Source organism: Melanerpes formicivorus, unplaced genomic scaffold (genome assembly GCF_026170545.1).
Source record: "Melanerpes formicivorus ecotype bairdi unplaced genomic scaffold, bMelFor1.0.p_v2 SCAF_16, whole genome shotgun sequence".
In the NCBI taxonomy this organism is placed as follows: Eukaryota; Metazoa; Chordata; class Aves; order Piciformes; family Picidae; genus Melanerpes; species Melanerpes formicivorus.
Genome location: NW_027142368.1, coordinates 11273518 through 11293424, shown reverse-complemented (window position 1 = coordinate 11293424; position 19907 = coordinate 11273518). Strand labels below are relative to the sequence as shown.

Here is a 19907-nt window from a genome sequence, read left to right as displayed (position 1 = left end):
TGAACAGCCTTCAGGGTCTGGAAAAGCCACCTCTTACTCAGCTGAAATGAGAGTCCAGCTTACAAGTTGCCTTGGACGTGGTTTGTGAGTGACTTCACTTGGAGAAAGATGAGGAAAATGCCATAAGATCACTGTCCAGTTCAACATCCACCTCTGAAAGTGTGCAGTTGTGTCAGCCTCTTGCCTGGATTTGGGGCCAGCTGAAGTCAGGTGAACATTTCTGGTGTGCAGTAGTTATAGCACACTCTGGTCCTCTGGAGCAGGACTTAGCTCCTGATGACAGATGACCAGGTGGCACAGTATTTCACAGGAGCTGCTTGGCGAGTGACTTGGTCATGAACTATACCAACAAGTCATCTGCTTGAAATAGCTTTTAGGCAAACTATGATCAGAGTTGCTTTAATGGTGTTACTCCAGGGTCTGTTGGCTTTGTTCTGGTGCCTTTGATTGGGGTTTGCCTTTTTGGTTTTGGGGCATTTTATTATAAGGTGAAGGCTAGGATAATAAAGTGACATTGTCTTCAGTCTGGGGCGTGTCGAGAATCATAGAAGGTTGGAAGAGACCTCAAAGATCATCAAGTCCAACCTATCACCCAAGACCTCATGACTATTGAACCATGGCACCAAGTGCCATGTCCAATCCCCTCTTGAACACCTTCAGGGACGGTGACTCCACCACCTCCCTGGGCAGCACATTCCAATGGCTAATAACTCCTCACCTCGAGCTCAAACTTCCCCTGGTGCAGCTTGAGACTGTGTCCTCTTGTTCTGGTGCTGGTTACCTGGGAGAAGAGACTAAGGCTATTTCCCTTTGTATCCTTCAGTTCCCTTCAGGAACATCTACCACTTGCAGGACTCTAACACAAGGTTCTGGCTTAATACACAGCGGTCTCCAATCCAAGCTCTGTTCCAGGGGACTCACATCATGCATCTATTGTAACAACTGGTGATTCTTAAGGGAGCTCTCTCCCAGAATATCTCTGTGGATCAAGTTTTGGCATCTCCCTCATCTTAAAAGTCCATACCTCTGGTTGTCCTGCTTGAAAGGAGGCTTGCCAAGTGAAAAGGAGGGATAGTGAACAAGAGGTGATGGAATATCCATTTCTGCTTATTGAAAGTAGTTCTTATGAAAGTAGCTCTTGTCCTGACTCTTGTAGAGAAACTGCATTTCCTTGGTGCTTGTTGCTGATCTATGGTCTTGTCTGTTTGATTTCCGCCCTGGAAAACAGGTGGAGAGATGCTATAAGTAGCGAGAAGTCTAATGCATGCAGTGAGTTCCTCACAGACTAAATTACAGTTTTCCTTCCTGTACCACAACCTCAGGTCCCTGACCTGTAACTGCAGCATATTTTCTGTGACTAACAGCTGTAATTCCCTAATTATCATGCTCTGTTCTCCTGCTGTGCTGTAGATTTTGTTACCAAGGAAGCAAACCAAGTTTCCTCATTCCTGCCCTTGCTCTGTATAGTTCCAACTGTTTTAAATCCACCATTTGATGCAGCCCATAAAGACAAATGACTGTCTCTTGTTTCAGATATTCAGAATCTCCAGAATATATTACATATCTACATGCTGGGGAGGAAGAGGGCAAGAAAAGGTTTTCTGGCCTTTCCGTTAGTGAAGGCAGCTGGTCCAAAGCTATTCCTGGGTTAGAAAAAGTACCTTTAGTAGCTGTAACCGTCCTGTGCAGAGTGCTGGACTACAGGTGGTGTGCTGGACAGTGGGCCCAGCAAACCATGCTTTTGTAAGGTGCCTGGCCCAACTCATAGGAAGGTGTATGTTAAACTCCAAGGGCAGGCTGTGTGTGTGCTGTTAAGTGGCATTCAAGCTTTGTCATTTGAGGTTGACAGACATGGTGATGGGGCCCATGGGTCCTTTCCTTTTTGGCCTCCCCAGTTTTGAGGTTTGGAGCAAATAGTTTGTGTGGCAGGTAGAAATGAAAATAAACCTGTGCTGATCTAGATGATTAGAGCAATACAGCCAGAGTGCGCTGTGACGTGTAAGCAATTGATTTAAATAGCACAGAAACGTGTTAACCAGCAGGAAAACCTTGTTTCCACAGAAGGCACAGCTGCATATTAACCTGTTGAGTACCCAAAAGTATACCTGGCTTTGCACTTTGTGCTCCAGTGGGTGATGTCCATCCTTTTCCTGAAGGATGCTGATAGTAATGCTGGAGATAATTGTCAGCTGGGATTTGTTCAGCCTGACGTGGGTGTGTCCAAAACATTTGTGTAAAGTCCTTGGTGGGGTGGGTGCTAAACAGGAATGCTTTCCACGGGCCCAGCCTCCAGTAATTCCTGTTTCACGTCTCACTCCAGAAATATCATCCAAGTTCCAACAGTAATAATGTCTCCCAGGTCACGGGATATAAATTACTGACTCCAGGGGGATTTGCTGCTTGACTCTTTTGGCTGTTAAGCTAACATGGAGGAGGCTGCTCCTTCCTCTGGATCACTGGAATTTAATCCACAACTGGGTCTAGAAAATATGACACCCGAGGAGGGGGAGGTGCAACAAAAGAAGTGTTCTGTTTGCCCTCAATGAGGGGAGAGGGAAAGAAGACCTAGAGCTGCCAAAGAAAAGGAGAAGGTACAGACAATATAAAGTTCCCTGTAGAACTAAGCTTGCAGCACTTTACAGACTTTGCAAGAGGCTTTGTACAGTGCAGTGGAGAGCTGGTGAACTTAGGTCAGGTGTAGATACACATAAAGCTGTGGAGCCCGTTGTAGTTGTATCTGCACTACAGAATAAGGGTGGGAAGAGCTAGATGACCTCTCAAGATGCTCTGTTTCAGTTTCTGCAAATTTGGTCTTGACATAAGCATGTGAATGTGAAGTGTTGCACACCTTAGCATATACTCATCAGAATATGAAATGTAGAAACTTGCTTTTAAGATGCCCTGAACGTGAGGTTAGAGGCAACAAAGTTTTGTGCTTCATAGAAAGTCAGGTTGCAGTGGTGGCAGCTCAGCAGATGTTTTGGCTTGGTGGCACCACACAATGCAGCATTCTTTTGTAATGTGCTGTGCTAGATGGTAACAGTGCCTGGCCTGTGCTGGCATGCAGAGTCTGACCAAAATTGAAATACTGGTGAGAACTCTGAAAACACCACTGAGTCTGCAAACATTTCAACAAAACCCAAACTGAATTCAGTTTTATTTTGAGCACCGTGAGTGTCTGAGTAGTCAGAGTCAACTTGCACAAGCTCAGTGCGGCAGAAGCACATCATATGCATGGAAGAAGCATTCTTGGTTAGTGCCTATGGTGTAATCTGTCCGTGCTTCAGTTGGGGAAGAAGAGATTTGAAATAAGGGCAGCGAGAGCTCATGGCTTTGACAGTTGGCGTGGTTGTTCTAATGCTTTACCTGTACATCTTTATGTAAGACAGAGCATACCCTATGATGTGATTCAAAACTGGTTTAGGTTTCTCTGGCTGCTTGCTGAGTATCCTTGGCCACACCTGTGAGGCTTCCTGTCATGGCCAGCAGGTTGCAGCAGGTTTGCCTAAGTCTGGGAAAAGTCACCAGTGCATGTCATGTTACCTGTCACATTGCTACTCTTCACCAGCAAGGTGTGCAGATTCCCTGCACTCCTACCAGCACTAGCATTCTTTCTCTTGGGTATCAAAATCCCTTCTAAACCAGGAGTTGGATTTGTAATTTAAAGCCTTCTTTTCAGGTATAACAGAGGAGCCAAGGTGTCTTCTTCCCTTCAACATGGCCTGGGAGAAACTACCTTGTATCACTCTACAGCTGATACTTCTTAGCTTGGCAACCATGCCTCAGAGGGGTACAGGTGAGGCAGTCTTGTGCTCTGGAGGTCTTTGCTCCTTATCTAGCCTGAGTTGTTCAGGATCTAATGGTTCAGTGATTTCGTGAACTCCACAGGTGAAGTTGTTCTCTTCCCCAGCCTGGGCTAGCAACTAATGTGGTAGCTCACTTGGAAACTGCTTGTCTTAGCATAAACTTTAGGGCCTACAATGGGAGTGGTGGACTGGACTGGTATCTTATGGCAGCACATAAGCAATCACTGTCAGGTGCTATTCAAACTTAAGTGTGGACTGAACTCCAGCCTGGGTAAGCACAATGTAATGGTTTCATGACTCTCTTATAATGCGGGTCTCAGAGGGGAGTGGAGTTAGCAAGTGGCTGAGTGCAGAGAGAGGTGAGCATCCCGATTTACTGCTCTTGAACTTGGAGGGCTCCAGTGGTGGAGTCCTGCAGCCCTGGCTGGGAGGAAGTTCATAGGGTGTCTGCCCATGTATAGTGTGCTTGGTTACAGATGCAGCATAGGTCCTATTCTCCTGTGCCCCAGCAGGGCCCTGCTCAGGCCTGCCCCCTAGCACAGGACATGCAGCTTCCACCAAAGCAAGCCTGGTGTTTATACAAAGGCCCAACAAAATCATGGCTCTTGCTGCGGGCTTGGTTTGTTATAACATGGCCAGGAGTGGCAAAGTGTGAGAGAGCTGGCCCTGCAGAGCCCTTGCCTGTGGTGCAGCCCTGTGCCCACGGGGAGCAGGCAGTTACATGACCAGCCTGAGCACCAGCTGTGCTTAACAGCCAGCACTGTCCTGCAGCCTTCCTGCTGTGGCACGCTCTGAGCTGAGCCGCTCTTGCTGGCGCTGGAGAGCTGGGTTACACACAGCAGCAAGCTGGCACTCGTGACTCCGCACAGCTGGGCCGCAATGCAGACCAAGTTGCCTGGGGGCTGCTTCTGACTTGCTTCTGTGAAGGCGATGTCAGCTGAGGGGTCTGGCTGGAGCAGGTGTCTGGTATTGCTGAGAGGGAAGGGGGCAGTGTTGGTAAGCAGCCTGTTTTGGTGAAGTGCTTTACTGGGGGAAGAGTGCTCCTAATTAGCAATTAAAATACTAAAATGAACCTTTCAGCAGAGAGTTGGGACTTAAGGCTGACAGGCTGAAGCCCAGACTGCAGAGGAGTGGTACCAAAAGCCAAGGTAGGAGAGCTTGTGGGGTTTGCTGGGTTTGGTTATTTTCTTCAAACAGGTGATGCAGAGCAGGTGCTTCATAGTCATTGAAATTAACTGCTGTTGGGGACCTGACAGGGAGCATCTGTAGAGCCTGCAGTGGTAAAGTGAAGTATCTGATGTGACTAAGGGGGCCAATAATATAATAACAAACATGTCTTAAAACCCCTGCAGTGGTTACCTTGCAAGACCTTACTGAGCTCAAGTTGCAGAACAGCATCTTCCTTGCACAGTAAGTACCCATGGAACATGCACGATTAATAGAAGGTGTATGTGAGTACATGTGTGTGGGTGTGCAGGGTGAAGGTGCAGTGGGCATGTGTTGTGTCATATATGGCCATACAGCATGTGTTCAGGGGAGTGGTCCTGTGCACTGTGGTCTGCATCATGACTATTATGTTGGCACATGGATGTGGAGTGCCGTGTGCAGTGCATCACACATGTGCAGTGTCACATGGGATTTGTGGTGTGTCATGTCTGCAAGCCTGTCTGGTATGTGGTGCATGTAGGGTGTGAGTCGTGTGCAGCACATGGTGTTGTAGGGACACCATGCATGGCCCAACAGGTGAGGTGTTTCATGGGTGTGGACACAGGGGGCCATGCATGTCCAGTCTGATGTGCAGCATCATACATGTGGGGTGTAATCTGCATAGTGTCATCTGGTCTCACAAGTGGTATGTCAGAGATGTGCGGCAAATGTAGCGCTGCATATGTTCAACAGAAGTGTGGTATGTCCTAATGTGCAGCCACTCCTGGTGTGTCACACACATGCAGCATCATGGGTGCTGTGCAGCACATCCATGGTGTTCATGTGTGCAGCAAATGTTATGGTGTGTGAAGTGTGCAGTGCCTGAGTGTCTTGCAGTGCGTTAAGTGTGCAGATCGTTTAGCCTGGAGAAGAGGAGGCTCAGGGGAGACCTTATTGCTCTCTACAACTACCTGTAGGGTGATTGTAGCTAGGAGGGAGTTGGTCTCTTTTCCCAAGCAACCAGCACCAGAACAAGAGGACACAGTCTCAAGCTGCACCAGGGGAAGTTTGAGCTCGAGGTGAGGAGAAAGTTCTTCAGAGGGAGAATTGTTAGCCGTTGGAATGTGCTGCCTAGGGAGGTGGTGGAGTCACCATCCCTGGAGTGTTCAGTAGGGGATTGGACGTGGCACTTGGTGCCATGGTTCAGTAGTCATGCGGTCTGTGGTGACAGGTTGGACTTGATGATCCTTGAGATCTCTTCCAACCTCATTGATTCTATGAAGTATTGCAGGTCATGTACTCTCAAGTGAGTTGTGGTGCAGGTGTGAGTGCTGTGCAGCACACAGGTGTGCAGTGGAGTTGCTGTGGAGTGCATAGGGTGCCCTACCTTACTGTGCGACTCACCTGGCCTTGTGCAAGTGGCACACAGGTCCTGGCTGCACCCTGTATCACCGCCCTGGTTTGTGTCCCAAGTGTGGTGCATACACAGCCCCCTGCTGGTTTTGGCGTGCGCAGGTCAGTGCTGTGTGTGATGGGTTGCTGTGCAGTGGGTGTTGTGTGTTTTACATGTGTGCAGGGCATGTTTTGGTCTCAAGTGTGGCATGCCTGAGTGGTCAGAGTCTCACAACCTGCAGTGTGGTTTGTGCAGTGGCCCTGGGTGCCCCTGCAGTTCCCCCCCCAGCTGCCTACTCTGACCACTCGCCTCCCCCCACCCCCTCCTGCCCAGCACAGCCGCTGTCAGGGCTGGTTGCAGCTGTCTGGGGTTGGAGCTCACTGTTAAGGTGCCAGCCAGTCTGGCTGCTGTGCAGCAGGAGCCTGCTTGCTGCCCCATGGGCATTTTTCAAGGCTGCAAGGGTTTTGTGTGTCCCACTCTCCCTCAATACCCAGACGAAGTCCTGGTGGAGTAACGCACCAGCAGCTTTCTGCTACAGCACCTCTCACCCAATCAGCCACAGTCCTGAAGTAAAGGCACAGCAAGGCAGACTGCTCCCATGCAGTGTCTCCATCAAAGTAGGAGAGATGCTGAGGGTGCAGGAAGATGTCCAGGTGTGGTAGGACAGAGCTGCAGCATCTTGGGCCGCACCTGCTGGGTTTTGTCCTCATGGCAGCACATCTGCAAAACCCTAAATCCAGGTGAAGTTAATGGTTAGAGAGGCTCCTCCCTGCACCGGGCTGGCTGGAGCTATTAGTTTAAGGGCAGCATTTGGCTGCTCACCCACTGCAGAAGTCTTGAAAGCATCTTGATGTGTCAGGAACCAAAAACTGAAGGGGGCCTTTGACTCCAGAGCTGCCTGCAGCAACAGGAGCATCACCAGGAGACGGTAAGTGCCTGTTTTCAGCCCCTTCACCTTGGTATCCCAGCTCTGATTTTACTGCAGCAATAACTGGAACACAACTCTTTGGGTTTGCCATTTCAGTGCAGCTGAGAGCAAACCCTCTCTCCATCATACTGTGCTGAGCATTGCAAGTATTTGGAGTTTATTTACCAAGGTGCTCTTTCAATTTGTTACTAGTAATGTGTATTACACAATCAGTGAATATTCACAATAGCAATTAACGAAGAAAGGGCAAAGAGTGCTCTTCATACCTCACTCTAACAGGCAAACCACAGCGTGACACTTCTCCTTCAAAGGTCCTCTAGTGTATCACCATCCACCAGAGAAGGCTGATGTGGGCAGCTGGGCACATGCAGGGGGATTTCCTCAGCCAGGCTCCTTGCACAGGGGCTGTTGCTCAGCTGCTGCCTGAAACAAGTGCCACAGATTAGAAAAGCAGCAAAGCTCTGACCCAACAGCTGCTGCAGCTCCTGCATGCAGCCCCTTCTTCTAAACCTAGCAAGAAAGACATTGGATTGTTAGGCTTTTAATAAGTGCATGTGCAGGAATGCTCTCTATCTGCATACACAGCCACACAAGCAGCTACATATCTACCTGTATGTCCATTTAGGGGCAGATCAATGCAGATGGACATATGCTTGACTGGAAAAGACTCCTGGAGTGGACAATTAACATCTGAGCACTCCATGGCCCTGTTCAGCAGTGGGCTGCAGTCCCATGCACCTTGCACTCCAGCTGGCAACTTAAAATACAACTTTTTCAGCCTGTGTGACAAAGGACATGAGTGTTCATGCTGAGGGCCAGCAGCAGGTAGCCTGCCACTGGAAGCCATTCTGAAACTTGGTTTGTCACATCCCAACTTCTTCCCTCCCCTGACACTATCTCAGGTACTCTGCTCCTGCTTGAGACAAGCATTAGTTCAGCTGCTGTGCATGCATAGTTGAAGTGCATTCTGCAGCTACTGAAACTGCCAGAGCTGGTTTCAAATACGCATGTAGATGACATTTCATAGTGAAATGATGTCTAGTGGTAGGTGCAGCTCTACCAAACAGAGATAAAAGACAGGATTTTTATGTATGTGCATTGTTTCCTTAGCCTGTACAAAGACCCCTGCAGAACCAAGGCCCTACCCCAGACTGTCTGAACAACCCTGTCACCCACAGGGAGCACCAAGATGTGTCCCCAATAAAAAACCAGAGGCAGAAGGTGTGGAGCATGGGCAGGGACAGCAGGGGGTCAGTTCCTCTGCAGCATGGGCTTGTTCATGACAGGAAAGCATCCTGGATTTACAAGACAATTATGTGGCTGTAACAGGAGCTTGTACTGTACATGCCTCTTGTGGTGCCTTGTTACGAGGCTCATGCTATAGAGCCCTCGCTTATTTGCAGAAGACTGTCTCCCTGGGCATTTTCTGCACCAGCTTTATGTTCCTCCCCTTCTCTCCAGCCATCCTTGCCACAAAGGCCCTTTTTAGCAGGAGAATTAAGGCGCAGATTGTCGTATCTGTTCCAAGGGCAGAGTCTGTCAGCCTTATTTACTCAGCAAGGAGTGCTGGCATTCATGAGACCCCAACAGCTGGATCTGAGCACTTCCTTTAATTGAACAGGTTTGCAGTCTTTCTGCGCTGAAGCAATTCTCCACATCACACAAGGCTGCATACCAGAATAAAACAAGAATTTCGGGGAGCTGGCTAACAAGACCGAGGAGCTCATTGTTTAAACAAGAGGCTGATTGTCTGGGTACACGAGTGCCCCGTTCCTCCAACATCAACCCCCTGGGAGGGACCGCAGCCTAATCCACAGCTTGCTGCCAGGTGGAACAGAAATTAATCTTCCACTTACCCGGGCTATTAGTTGCGGTGGTCATGAAAGTTTGCAGCCCAGCAAGGCGAGCAACCGGCATTTTCTCCTTGTCATGGAGGGTTGTGGCAACACGAAGTATCAGCCTCCAGGAGCAACCCTTGTGGTGAGCGAAGTAGGGACAGTGCACACTACTAGGAGAGGGTGGAGAATGGCTCCCAGGATCTGCTTCAACACAGGCAGTCCTGAGCTGTCCAACTGCACAGCACTTAGGTTGGAGGCCAGGAAATGGACAGGGAAAGCCCAGGCCCACCAAGGACCCGAGCACTAGTCCTCTAACATGGAGAGATGATCAGGTTTGGTTTTAGGAGGAAGTTAACTGAATACTGGTTTTTTCCTCGCCAACCCCAAAACTCCCATGTCTATCTGACAGGACCCCTGGGAGTGCTGGGCATACACCACATGGACCCTCACTAGGTCTGTTGAATCTTAGGGTCATAACTTTAGATTGGCTTGCCAGGCCATTTCACTCACCTTCCTAACAGGGTACTAGCAGAACAGGGAAGGAAAAGAAATCCTGTCCTTTGTCAGACTGCTGCTCTATTGAACTCCAAGAGGGAAAACACTCAGCAGCAAGCAGTGATTAACACAGGGACAGCACAAGCTGCCCTGCAAACATTAAGAAGGGTAAAATCTCACAAGTGTTTAGCACCATTGCTTCCAGTTGTCCCTCTGCTCCCATTTCACTGCAGACCTGGTTGTTTGCAAAACACTGCAAAGCTTTCCACAACCCTAAGATACATCTGGTTTGATGCAGATATTTACAAACACTACAACTGTTCTCCCCATTCTTCCCTAGTGTTTTCCCAGCATCTTACAATCACCCCTGGCCACAGCTTTTCTTAATGAAAAACAAGCTTCTTACAGCCTCTCAATGACTTTCCTAGCCCCAGGAGCTTGCTCTCGTGCCATGAGAAGATGGCAGCTTCTTCATTTGCCTGTCTAGTGACCAACCTACTTGCTGTGAAAATGACAGTCACAGCCAAATGCAAGTCAGTGCTTTGCCACGTGTTTGCACATGACTCTGACTTGGTGCCCAGGTATGTCTTCAGGGCGTCCCAGGTCATTCCCCATCCCAGAGAAGTGCTCTGCAAAACACAGCTTTTCCCCAAGGGTAACACCACTGTCCCCTTCACTCCATATATTCTTCCTGTGGCAATGATTTAATACTTCGTGCAGCATCTTTTCCTTATCTGCTAGCTACAGCTAAGGTAGTTTATTTCCAGCTACACCATGTTTTTATTTTTCCAGGATTTAATTAGACTGAAGGTCCAAATTCTGCAAGACAGCAGAAGAACTGGAAAAATCTGAAAGGATTCGTGCAGATTTTTATGGATGCCATGAACAGCATCAGAGGTAATGCTAAGCTTGGGCTTAGAGAAATTTGAATCCAAATTATTTTTGTTCCTTCTTTGGCTAACTTTCTAAAACATACAGCAAATCATTCCAGAGCCTCCCTCAAACTCCTTGCTGTAAATAACACTTTACCATTGAAAAGAAATGTATGGGGTCAGACCTGTGCTGAGATTCATGTATCACCCACAAAAGGAGCTTCTGAGTGAGTTGGGCACAGGTTGAAAACTTAATTTCCCAAAATAGGCAGCAGTGGAAAGAATGGAACAAACAGGGTGTTTAATCCCTGCTGGTGCCATCTCTTTACTTAATCTGCTGTTAATCCCACCTGCAAGCACTGCCCTGGGATGAGTCACTAGACAGCCACACGCCCAGACCCAGTCTCCAGCCTAAACCTGAGAGGGCAAAGAGCAGAAACGAGTCTGGGGTCCCACTGCTAACCTCCATCCATAGCTGTCACTAGATCTACCCTTGGGCACCTTACTCTTGAGTCAAGACTAGCAAACCAGTTACAGAACCACCTGGGCTCCCATTAGTGGGAGTGGCAAGGCTGGCTTTATGCAGCAAGATGGCACATCCCTGACAAAACACTGGGCATGGTGCAGCATTCTCCTTTCCCTTTTCCAACTTTGACTAAACTACAAGAATCCAAGCCCTGAACCAACACCCTTGGCTTTCTTGTGCTGGAGTCTCTATCTTGGTGCTAACCACTGCCATAAGACTAAATGAGTGGTTAGTTCTGTTTAGGAAAACTAACCCTTAACCCTGCTCCAAAGAGAAGCAGGTTTCTGCCAATGCCAGCTCTCATCCTACCTATGCAGAACTGTTTCCCCAGTAAGCGTGTGTCTGACAGCCATAAAGATAGCTCCAGTTCTGCTCATAAGCAAAGCCCCAGTCAGCAGACCCAGTCACAGTCACCATGGCATTTCTGGCAAACACAAAGCAGAAACACATGCTGCTAAGTCTGACCTTTATCTTGTAGCTGCAACCAACCAGACGAGAAGCAGCCTGTGGACGGGACAGGTAATGTCTGCCTGGGCAGCACTGCCCTAAGGCAGCAGAGTTATGACCAGCTTCCATTTGAACAGTGCCCTGAGACAGCCAATTGCCTATGACCTGCTTTGAAAAAGAGCAAGGCAGCATTCAGCGATCCCAGCACCAGCTCTCATTTTGGGAGAATTACCTTTGCTGTGTCTGTTACCTAGGTCAAACAAACCCTCTGATTCCAAACTTCATCCTCATACAGCAACCACCAAAGTGCTGCTCTTTCAGTTCCCCGTGGCTGAAGATGTGGGACATAGGACTGACTTGGCTCTAGTGTCCCATGATTAACATGAACTGTTAATAACAAGGCTTTTCTCTTTCTCAAGTCAGACCTAAGCAAAGCTTGAACACTGGGCTTAACCTCAGCCAAAGCAATACCAAGTGTCAATGATTACCGCATCCTAAGGTGAAGAAGGTACTACAGATTATAGCTGGACACCTCAAATCCTCTAAGATTAAATTGAATTGTTGGTATTCACTCACTCCAATTATAGTTACAAATATCACGTTGCATCCCAGACCATTGCCCATAGTCTCAGTTTACAATAAGACTCGCACAGACTCCCAGTTTGGAGCAGCAGTCATCTTCAGCAGGTACCCATTCCCCGGAGGAACTACCTCCTAACCACAGTCTATCATCTCCACCACTATTTTAATAGACACTGAGTACAGATGACAACTTTGAAGTAATAATCCCTAATACTGTCACAGCTTGAGAGGCTACCGATTTTTCCCATGTATAGCCTACTGAAGGCTAGGGCTGCAGCATCCCTACAAGCTCATTCCTCCTGGAAAATTTGTAACTCAGCATGAGAAAACCATTTTGTTAGATACTGTACTTGAAAGTATCTTTGTGTTTTACAAGTACTGGGAAGTTAAATAAGTTGCCTCCATGTATATCAGCAATATAGTACAGATAGCTGAAATTTTACAGCCAAATTCAGGGTTTGGTACTTCATTTCTCTTGAAACACCTAACAGAGATGTGCTTCCCACCAGTGATTTGCTAATCTTTATACATAAACCCTGCTTTCTGGGAGCACTTTCACTTATTTGTATGCCTCCGCCACCACTGTCCTGGATTAGCCATGCACTAGTGCAGGCAGGTGGAACTCAAGGTGGAGGCATGAAGAACAGCATTCACTGAAAGAGACAAATTAAATGCATTTTTTTAAGCTTTTTTTTTTTTTTTAATACTAGAAATTTATTTTTCCAGTCATTCTCCACTGAAAAATTGTCTTTATGTCCTTCGTCAGTCTTGTACTTGGTTACAGATGGAAAATATTAGCTCTGGTTTACAAAACACGGCCCCGTTTCCTGTAACACAGCACAGGTTGGACAGATCTGTCATTTGAGCAGTGTGGCTATTCTGTGGCCAATTCTGTAATCTACAAGCAATGTAATCCTAAGCAAGGAATCTCATGTTAGCAGCCAAGATTGGAAAATCCCTGTTTAGTGTGATTGCTGCCAAAACCATCTCACTTGCTAGGGACAAACTACTTTTCCATCTGCAGTTTGAGCGCTGCTGTTTCTTCTTTTTAGCTCTTTTTTTTCTGTAATAAATAAAATGCACCTTGCTTTCTAGGATAGCACAAGCACACATCTGTTGTTTTTTTGAAGTGCAAAACAAATTTAGGCAAAGTTGGCAGTCTAGGAAACATCACACTACCTATAAACAAGATTGTTCTGGTTTTGATATAAATTGAACAAATGCCATTGTGCACATGTGAAGATCGGTATTCAGAGCAAACAGCGCTGCGTGCCCAAATAAGAGGAGAACAGCAAGGGCATAAAAAAAAGGGTTGTTACAAAATACAGATTATGACATACATTGACGATGATCTAGGTAGAGCTTTAAAATAGAATGTGACCTCGAGGGTGATACAGTTAATAGCAGTGAGGAAGGAGATGATTGCAACTAAAATGGAAGCAAAGCTAAAAAAATAAACGAAAAAATAAATGAATCTATCCAGGTTGGTTGTCAAAGTAGTGCAAGAAGGCAGAGAAAGCTACATGAGGTATTAACGGTCGGTTTTCCAGGTCAGTTCATCAAAAAGCAGAGTGCTGACATTTAAAAGTAGAGCTCAGAGAAATTACCCCACAGAAACAGATTTAAGCATTCAAAGCTTTTGAAGAAATCTTGAAGGAAAGGAGAAAGAAACTTGAGAAGACAAAGGAGAAAGTGAGCATTTAATGCAGACTCCCTTACAAAGTATTGTGCTTACCTGGTTAAAAGACATTTCTTCTAGAGAATTTTCATTCAGAGAAAGATGATCTTTCATGTTGGGACATTAATAAACCATTTGACATGGTGACACAGGAGAAACAGTACTCAAGAAGATTAAAGATCAGCAGAGCTACTATAAATTGCATGAGAAGTTGAGCCAAGACAAAATGGAAATGAGTGGGTTTGAGAAGTAAAGTATCAGGCTGGGGAAAATTTACTAGCAGAAGCCATCAAGAGCAGCTCTGGGGTGGATCTTTATTTTCATTCATTATGTTGAGACAAAAATACAAAACTTTTCAATGACTTGAGCTGAAAAGCATTGCCAGCAGAAAGGGGTTCGGGGGCTGCTGTATATGCAAGGAACTCTCTAAACTGTATTTTGCCACTTCAGATGGAGGGTCACCTTGATCTGCCCAGTTTGATAATGCAACAGAAAAAGGCTCAGGAAAATTCCCTGAGCTGTCTCAACTCACATTTCTGTCTCTTACCCAGCATACTTAATTACACTGAAGAAATCCCTTTTAGCAGAAACTCACTGCAAATGCCAGACTCTGCTGTTCCAGCACCTACCACTCTTCATCTCTGTTGGTACAGATTTGTCCAGAGCAGCTCCCCCTGAGAAACACCAGTCCTGAAAGTTGGTGTCTGGCAAATGGGTATGGGAGCCTTGGGGAAATATCCCTAGCCTCATATCCCATGCCATGGATCTTCTCTAGCAGAATACATGAGTTAATGACATCCCTCTGCTTCTGTTATATAGCATCTCCTCCTCTTCATTTTAACTCTAACTAGCTGGTCCAGTTACTTACAATACCAGTTGCTCCTTTGCCTCACCACCAAGAGTCAAAAGAAGCCATAACTCAGCCTATGGAATTCACTGAATGGTGAAATTGGTGCTTCCCTTCTTGAATGACTAGAATTTTACATGCAGCCTCTAAATATACTTCAAGGTTTGATTATTTTTGTTAATATTAACAAAATATTTAAGAGAGTGTCCAGCTTTCCTTGGAGAAGGCAGGTACTGCAATTTCCTCAAGTGAGTCACAGCCACCAATCAACATGAGAGGGACAGAGCCTCTTGATCCGGGATGCATTGAGGACCACAGCCCTGCCCACAGCAGGCAGACCCCTTCTCTGGTGATTCTGCCCTCTTGAAGACACACTTCTTGGGGAGCTGGAACTGAAGAGCAGGGTGGGCACAGGGGTATAGGGATCAAATCCTTCATGTATCTCTCCCTGACACTCCCTCAGTTTTTTGTTCTAAAGACAAAAGCCAGTGCAGCTCATGGACATGGGGAGCAGCCTGTCTATGTCCAGTGCATCTCCAGCTCACGTTGGAGGCTAGGGCCAAGAAGCTTCAGTACTAGACAACCATCAGGAAAGCAAGGAACTTCCAAACCCAGTTTTCATGGTTTTCTTTTAAATGCTATTTCTAATAAAACACATAAATCATCAGTGAAGGCATCTAGTGATTCCTAATACAAGTGCAGCAACTGAACATCAAACAAGGTATATGATTATGAATGTATGTATATTGTGGTTTTTGGGGGGGTTTCTGAAATAGTTTCTCTGCAGCTGTGATTTCAACATTAGATCAAAATAGGGATTGATTGACTGGGGGGGGGGGGGGGGGGGGAGCCCAACAACAAAAAAAAAGCTAAACATTTTTTTATTCAGCAAGTAATTTGGAACAACTGAAATTTAAGCTGCTTGCGTTCATCTAGGAAATACTAACAGGAGTAACTATTTGCTCCCTACTAGCACTCCGTCTTCAGTTTCACATGAACGATAATCCAGGCTGCCTTTGCCTTAGGAGCCAGGGTTATGTTTCCAGCTGACCTTCTACAGAGGCTTCCAAAAATAGGGGACTAGGAGTGGGATGGCACCAAGCACCCACGGAGCACAAGCAGCTCTTCCTGCTTTGCTCCAGGGATGCAAAGGATTTCAGCTTTTGTTTTAAATGCTTTCTCAGCCTTTCTCTTAAAAAATGGCATGGGAAATACAAATTAATGAAAGTGAAGTTTGGGGCTTTTTTCCCTGTCTCTGTCAAAAAAACCTCATCTCCTTTTCTAAAGAAAATTTTCATATGCTTCCACAAACACTGAGGAACGAAACTGGGAGCTTTCAGCTAAAAGAGCCTTCTTTTTAAGGGTTCATTTTCTCAAGATACACACGTTTTATATATGTGTGTGTGAGAGAGAGAGAGAGAAAATCTAACTGCATTTATGGAGTATGCAAGTGTTGAAGTGACTGGTGCACTGCAGACATGTTCCCCACACCTTGAAGAAAGAGAGTGAACACCCACACAGCAAGGATAGGACTAAAAGAACTAGTATTTAATACGAAAACCTGCATGGTATCCCTCTCTTCTACAGAGGATAAATGAACACAAAAAGGCTGATCATTTTAAAGGTTAATTCTAGCCCCATACCACTTGTTTCCAATGAAAAGACAAAAGGGGTTGTTTCTAAAACACTGGGGTTGTTTCTAAAAAGCAAGGGAAACCACATTATTCCCTGTTACCACTCTTGAAAAGCAAAACCTTTCACAGGGAATACTACAAATTCAGCTTTGCAAGTGACATTGCTCACAAAGTTCTTCCATATTTAACTTTGGGAATGAAAGGATATGTCAGGAAGCCTTTGACAGTGCATTTTCCATTCATCACACGTTCTGCTTTATCACATTTGTTCTCACTCCTGCAGTATGCTTTTTACTAAGGCCAAATACACTTCAGGGGGAAATATTGTTTGAATTGTTTGGAATTTCATACCCTGTGCAGGTGTGAAAGACTCTGCTGACCATTCTCCAAGTGGTGTACATTTCAGTGGTAAAACATCACTAATTATCAAGGCATAAATTGCACTTTGCTCCTACTGTTTTTTTCAAGCCAACAGTCGTGCAGGGTTTTCTGTAGGACTGCCATTTCTGACATTTTGTGAATGCGTAAGTTACTCAACACCCCCTCTTTTCTTTAGAGCCTCATTATAAACTATGTTTGTGTCTTACCTGACAGACTTGCACGATAGAGCTACAAAACAGTGCTGAAATCAGCCATTGCAGGCTGGCTTGCCACAACAGATGAGCTACCTAAAAGAAGCCTTGTGTGGAGATAAGGAGGCATATTCCCATCCCAGATGAGGGTGCATTTTTACCCTCCAGGAAACTTCTAGCTTTTGAGTTTACATCACAGTGTTGGATTTCCCCACAGAGGCACACACCAATCCACAGGTGATAGACTAATCATTTATTCCTCTTGACAAAGCCATTTGCTGTATTTGCCTGAGCCTTGCTGAGCACTGGGGTCATTACCAATCTCAATCTGTTATCCAGATCTGGAACGCATTGGTACCAAGAAGTTGCATATAAACACCAGTGTGTGCAAAGGTGTCTTAGGGTCATGCAAAAACTTTAAATCTAAAAGCTAATTCAATTAAGCTGTTGTTCTGTCTAAAATAAATCTGAACATAAAATACTAGGGCATACAAGAATGCAGCTTGAGAAGAACCTTAATCCAAGCAGAAGCTAAGTCTCCCAGAGGTTTTCTTTGTGAAAAGTCACAATGTGCGTGAGGTCACTTCATATGTGCACTCCCTCCACAAGCCGGTGAAGTGCTTGGCCTTGGTAATCCAGCTGACAACAGTTTACAAACACCATGGTCTTATGTGTGGGCAATGCCAAGAAATTATGAATATGATCATATTTTTAGATGAGAAATCATCTGTAACTTTCTACAAACCAGGCAGGCAGACCACCCTACCTCCTCACAGGCTGTGGGATACCTCCTGTCACAATCTGCACAGCTTCTCTGACAGTGATGAGAAGATGCTTGTAAAAAGAGCAGACAAGTTGCTGTCTGCTAGTGTTGCTTGTCTTCCCTGACAGGACTTACTGAAGGTGTTCACTAAAAGAAGTTGTACAGATTTAATTATGTGTGTAGAGCTAACAGGAGCACAGCTCCTATTTACCTGTAGGAATGATTCCACCAACACAAGTCACCTTTTCAGTCCCCCAAGATCAGTGCAATAAGCTGAGTTTCCACCACCATCTTGCTCTTTCAGAGAATTTCACCAGCTTATGTCTTCCCATTACAGTGTTTAAAAAAAACAAAACCAAAACCAAATAGTTGCCAGGAATGACATTATTTAAATAAATGACTATTTTAAACAAAATGCCACTTCTTTTGCATCAATGGATACAGCAGGTAAGAAAACACTGCAAAGACAGCCTGGGTCTAAGGTTCTCAGTTTTTCTTCCCAGTCTCCTCAAACCCTTCACCAACAACCATGCTGGGGCAAACCCTACCCCAGCCACACATCCAGCCCATTGGTCCTGGGGCAGGGGGACCTCACAAGCTGCAAACCATCATGAGCTGTCAACAGCCCCAGCAAATCTCACAGACATCTGTGGCTTATCAAGCCAGCAGCATTTTTCCTATATTAATCTCTGCTAGGCCTGACCCAGCTTTCATTTCAAAAGACTTGGCATGGTATCTTCAAGAAAAAAAAATATTAAAATTGCTCGATTTCTTCAGATGCAGCTGGTTGGGAGGAGGGTCTTTGAAATCCGAGCATGTCACAGAGATGTCGACATGCTCATTGCAGGCAGCTTGCAGCACAGGGGACACCACTAATGACTGCAAATGGCTTTTAGATGCTGCTCCTTGGGGGAGGCCTTCCCTTTCTTTGGGGTAGTTTAGGGAGTGCTTTAAGTAGCTGTTGTGCTGGGGGGCTCATCCAGATACAGTGCACTCCTGCTGAACGCCCTCCTTCAGCCGTTGGTTGTCTGAACGGCTCTCAAAAACCATCTGGGAAGGCTGCAGCATCCTCCCACTGTCACCAGCTGTGTTGGTGCACATGTTCTCCAATGCTGGCATTGGAGACAGTGGGTAAATTAAGGCAACAGTTTTCACTGCTAACCTGATGGAAGCCCAGGAACCTGCTGCACCACACTGCACATGTCCTCTTTGGACCCCCTATCCCACTGGTCACCCCCCTTCCCATGACATGGTCCCCATACCCCTGGCTGTCCTCTGATACTTGGGGACATCCCAGACTTTGCAAGCAGGCTCTTGAAGGCACACCTCCTCCTTGCTGCCCTGGAGATGTTCTTGTCATCACTGCATGTCAGCTCACGTTACACTATGTTTTAAAATGCAAAAAACCTCCACTGCACCACTCTCACTAGAGACTGAAATTCATCTTCAGTCAACAGAGATTATTAGAGGTTAAATTCCAGTTAGGACAAGACAGAACCAACCTGATCACCTGCCTAGTGAAGGCCACAGATTTTTCTCAGAGCTTCATGAAGCTAGTTCATGAAGCAAGTTCATGAAGCAGTGCTTTATGGGCAACAACTAAGTATTATCTTTTTTCTTACCTTTTAAAAACCTGAAAGATCTCTTAATGCGCTTTTCAATAAAATCTAATAAGCAGTAATTAACATTATTTTTTTAGTTAATATTTGCACAGCCAAGAAATTAACACAACCTTTTACACACAACAGTCTAGCTGCCAGTGTCTCAGTGTATCTGCACACCATAGGGACATCGAAAGGTACCATGTCAGGCAGATAGGTTACCATCCTTACATGTCTAAAAGCACAGGAGGAGGGATGGCTGTGAGCCACACAGACCAAAAAAACAAAGGACTAATGGTGTTTATAGTTACAGGCTGTCTTGAGCCCCAGCTGTCTCAAAACAGAGTGACATAAGACACGTAAGTTGGCTGTATTTCACAAGAGGATATCCATATGCTTTCATATCACATTAAAAATGTCAAAATATCTTTCTGTCTGGAGCGTGCCTGACACGAAAGGGTCAGTGTGGCATTTCCAGTGGTGAGCATGTGGTGCCCATCACCAGGCCAACTCATTTTTTCCATGAGCACCTCAAACTGAGTTATCAACTTGGATATCTTTCCCTTCACAGAAAAGCACTGAATTTGAAAGCAGAAAGCTTCACATAGCATGTGTGTGTGTGTGTGTGTACATACACACAAAAGAAAGAAACACATAATCTGAATCAAAATGCATTTTAAAAAGTAAGCCAATCTTTAGCTCAAGCTATAGTGCACATCATCTGCTCTGGTCAAGAAAATGTTAAAAGTTGAGTAGCTAATTGTTCTAGAAATTCAGCT

General features: G+C 45.9%; 2 long non-coding RNA genes across 3 annotated transcripts; one reads left to right on the top strand and one right to left on the bottom strand.

Moving 5' to 3' along the window:
• Nucleotides 1–1189: 1189 nt before the first annotated feature.
• On the bottom strand, nt 1190–13852 carry LOC137445923 (uncharacterized). The gene is made up of 3 exons (XR_010988530.1): nt 13769–13852; nt 7540–7696; nt 1190–1217 (listed from the first exon to the last, which is right to left on the bottom strand). It is a non-coding gene; the product is annotated as an uncharacterized lncRNA (long non-coding RNA).
• On the top strand, nt 4787–15298 carry LOC137445921 (uncharacterized). Of its 2 annotated transcripts, XR_010988529.1 has the most exons (4): nt 4787–4954; nt 5159–5216; nt 10399–10503; nt 13584–15298. It is a non-coding gene; the product is annotated as an uncharacterized lncRNA (long non-coding RNA). The 2 variants fall into 2 exon arrangements; XR_010988528.1 differs by lacking the exons at nt 4787–4954; nt 5159–5216 and having other exon boundaries at nt 8017–10503.
• The last annotated feature ends 4609 nt before the right edge of the window (nt 15299–19907 follow it).